Raw genomic sequence first — 4371 nt, forward strand, 5'->3', positions numbered from 1 at the left:
ATATACTCTTTTAAATGTAAAGGGCGATTACTTTCATATACAGATGCAAAAATACTAACTAATATACGAAACAAAAAGCCATATCTTAAAGTACCTTATATGATGTTTTTGTTACGATCTGTTATGTTTTTTAAGCTATCAAAATGCTAGCTGTATCCTCGCGCGAGAAACAAAATACATTTTCTGTTTGTATATAACAGCAGACGATACTCTTATGGCTTGATATTGCAATGGCCAATCAAAAACTTGATTTCGTAAGGTGACGATGAGTGCGTTTATAATTTGGTCCACCCATGAATCCAGTTACCTAGGTCAATTTTAAAATTTTACGCACAACGAAAATACTGACAACTATTTCTCTCCCCTTTCATTCCAAGGTGCGCGCACACCACACATACTTGGCTTCCTAAGGAGAAACCTGCATTTCTGCCCCCTCCAATGCAAGAGGAATGCATATATATATCCCTCATCAGACCAGCCCTCGAGTATGGCTCTATCATATGGAGTCCTTACCTCAAACAGGACATCGATAAACTTGAAAAAGTGCAGCGCCTATCTGCCCGGTTCATAACCGGCGATTATAAATCCAGAACACCCGGCTCCATCACCAAGATTTTGATTGATAACGACTTACTGTCTGATTATCAGTTTGGCTTTACCAGTGGTAGATCCTGTGTGACTCAGTTGCTGAATACTTTACATGACTGGATGCAATCACTTGAAAACAATAAACCAATGGATGCAATTTATTTGGACTTACAGAAGGCGTTCGATAAAGTTCCACGTAATAGGTTAATTGTTAGATTGCAAGGGCACGGTATTTGTGGTAAATTGTTGGAATGGATAAAAGACTTCTTATATGAGAGAACACAGTATGTATCAGTAGGGACTGAGTCATCGTGTCCTGTTAAGGTGAGTAGTGGTGTTCCTCAAGGCAGTGTCTTGGGGCCCACACTCTTTGTACATTATATAAATGACATGCCTGACATATTAGACTGTTTTGTGAAAATCTTTGCAGATGATACAAAGATCTATGAGGAAGTAGATTCTGATGTTGGTAGATTGAAGTTACAAGTTAGTATTGATAATTTAGTACACTGGACTGATAGATGGCAAATTAAATTTAATAGCAATAAATGTAAAGTTTTACACGTAGGCAGAAATAATCCACATTATAAGTATTATATGGATGGTACGGACTTGCAGGAGACTTTATCGGAGAGAGATCTTGGAGTCATTGTTTACTCTGGTCTCTCTTTTGATGTTCATGTTAATGAAACCATTAAAAAGCCAATAGATTGATAGGAATGTTAGTTGGGAATATACAGTGTAAAAGTAAAGACATAATGGTGCCATTATTTAAGTCATTAGTCAGGCCAGTCTTAGAATATGGGAATGTTGTTTGGAATACGGGCTTTGTGAAACATAGACAGTATTGAAAATGTTCAACGAAGATTTACTAAAAGAATCATTGGCTTTGCTGATATGGACTATGAAAATAGGTTGCAAGCACTTCAGTTACCTAGTTTAGAATATAGAAGACTACGTGGTGATTTAATACAGATGTATAAAATGACTCATGGATTATATGACAGCAGAACTATAAACTCCTTGTTTACATTGAATGAGAACAGTGCCACAAGAGGCCATTCCTACAAACTATTAAAAGTTTCAGTAAAAACTTCCAGATTTGCACATTTCTTTAGTAACAGAGTAACAAATGTTTAGAATAATTTGTCACAAGACGTTGTTTCCGCAGGAACAGTGAATACATTTAAAAATTATCTTGATATTCATTTAAAAAAATTTAAATACAAAACTCATTTACATATTTATTGATTTTTCAAGCATTTCGCACTCAATGTTGAAAAATGCACCAGACATATGTGGGGACTCTCTTTTTCTTCCCCACTTTAAACGGGCAAAAGGCCTTGTCAGGCCTGCACGCCTTGATATTGATATGATATGATATGATGTGATCAGATGCTTCACACTCTGCAACTGCCGACACTCCAACAGCGCAGACATGATCTACGCCTCATCTTCCTCTTCAAGGTGGTTGAGGGGTTGGTACCGGCCATGCCACCTGCTGAGTACTTAACTCCACATATACCAGGACGACTCATAAGGCCACGAACATCTGGCGATCAGTACGATACCACCAGTGCGATTTCTGATTTTCTAAAAAAAAACAACAACACAAGAACATTCAAAGTCAGCAGATGTCAGACAGAGCAATAGAAACAGTCATTCTTTGTTAGCCGCAGTAAGAAACTGGAACCACCTGGAAGAAAACATCGTAAGAGCACCAACTCCTGAGATCTTAAAAAAAAAAAAACAACAACTAATAACATCTCCAGTAAGTCATGTAAGCACGGAAATCTCCAGCGGTCTATTCTAGAGAGAGGACAAAAACAGAACGACACCGGCCGTCATCATGCGGTTTGTCGCTGTCTCTCCGCAGTGCAAGCAAAACATTGGGTTGGGTTCACTCTTCAGCCTTTAATGCTTTTGGATAGGAGCAGCGAGAGTTGCGCCGGTAAGTGAAAGTCTGCCTCGTTTTTGCAAGTGGAATACCTCTCAGTGGAATGATTGATTAGTTCACTCGTTCACTGAAAGAAAGTAGAAAATTCATGGGCAACGTATACTTGTTTGTGACCCAATTCTACCAAACGTTTCTAAAAAGTGACCCACTTCTATACCAATCACCCATTGATCGAATGATCTGGTTGCTGACCTGATCGAGTTCAAGATCTCTTGCTGCCAACCAGTGGTCTGTCTGTCGTCTGACCATATTATGTCACGTCAGTGCAACACATGGACTGGTCAATGTCATGGTATTTTATCGTATATGCGATCGCGTACGATTCATATGCGGTTTACATTTCAAAATATGAAATCAGTTAATTCAGTAGTAGTAATCAGAAAAGTAAACATCATTACGAAATACACGCATGGATTAAAAGCTGGGATTTCTTTTCATTGTTGGGTGAATTCTCATTTAGACACATTGTGATACATACGTACATATATACGTACAGATAGACAGACAGACGGGCACACACACACACACACACACACACACACACACAGAGAAAATCTCACTCACTCACTCACTCACACACTCACACATACTCTCCCCCACACTTGCACTCTCACATGTGTGCACATGCATATTTTGTATTCATACATACAGTACACACACTTGCAAGTGCAACAAAAATTAGACCCACACTAAGGTACATTTGTGTTGTACTTGTACTGTTTCAACACACACACCACACACCACACACACACACACACACACACACACACACACGCGCGCACACAGAGTTTGTTCATTGTTTACTGCCTGTCCTTTGCCATGCACTATTGGTTTAGTAACTTTAAAAAGAACTCATAGAAAGTTGAAGACAATACTGATGCCTGTCAGGATGTGAGTTCAATTCCCAGCAGAAGTGGGTTTATAAATGTGTCCTGTGGCTGGCTTCTACCCAGAGTTGAGTGTGCTTTGGTCTTAAATGGGAAGACTGGGACTACACAGTCAAGTATCATCATCTTCATGGATGCATCTTTGTGTGTGTTGCTCTAATTTCCTGACCAGCAGTCTGCAGGTCATCTCCCAGGCCTTGTCAACATGGGGACATCATTAGCATCCTCCTGCTCCTCCTCCTTCACAATTGGTAAACAGAAAATTCACAAATTATGTGGCCTTTGATGCCAAGCTCTCGGGTAACTCAGTTTCAATCCCCCTCCACTTCTGTGCTTTGGGTGAGTCCTGTCGAGGTCTTCGGTGTTAGCAGATTCATGGGGGAGTTCTCCACACTAGGGGGATTCTTACTCAGTCTGGCTACACGACAAGGCAGTTATTGTTGTCAGTAGGGGGCTTAGTGGGTGGTGTCTTAGTGTATTGGATCAGAACAGGCACTACTGAACAACTCCAGAGTGAATCAGAAGCAGTCTCCTCTGGCGTGTGGCCTCCTGGCAACCTAACATCGATAGTGCCCTGGGGACTGTCTATGCTTGGACTGCAACAAATGAACCTGAGTGTAGCTGTGTATGGGGAATTCAGAATGAGCAACATGACAATAATGCAGATGATTTGGCAGGAAAAACTAACCCAAAACGAAATGCAAAAAACAAACAAACAACAACAACAACAAAAAGACACCAGAGAAAAGTGATGTTAGGTATATCACAAGAAAAGATGAAGCAGTTATGTGGGGCAGATCTCAAATTCACACCCACTGACAAGTGATCAATCACCTGATCGTGATACAGCTCAGTAGTACGTTTTTTGCAGGAAATCAGCTGTACCTGGAATGAACAGGACAAAGGTTTCAAACAGCATTGCTGTAGAAGTACCAGGAA

The 4371-nt window shown here is 40.3% G+C and overlaps 1 protein-coding gene across 1 annotated transcript in view; it reads left to right on the top strand.

Annotated features, from left to right (window-relative positions):
• The first annotated feature begins 2417 nt into the window (after positions 1–2417).
• Positions 2418–4371, top strand: part of LOC143291591 (lathosterol oxidase-like) — a 14086-nt gene continuing 12132 nt past the window's right edge. Inside the window, exon 1 of the mRNA XM_076601531.1 lies at positions 2418–2539. The gene's annotated coding sequence lies outside the window, so the exon portion shown is untranslated. The remainder of the gene's footprint in view (positions 2540–4371) is intronic.

The sequence above is a fragment of the Babylonia areolata genome, chromosome 17, assembly GCF_041734735.1.
Source record: "Babylonia areolata isolate BAREFJ2019XMU chromosome 17, ASM4173473v1, whole genome shotgun sequence".
NCBI lineage: Eukaryota > Metazoa > Mollusca > Gastropoda > Neogastropoda > Buccinidae > Babylonia > Babylonia areolata.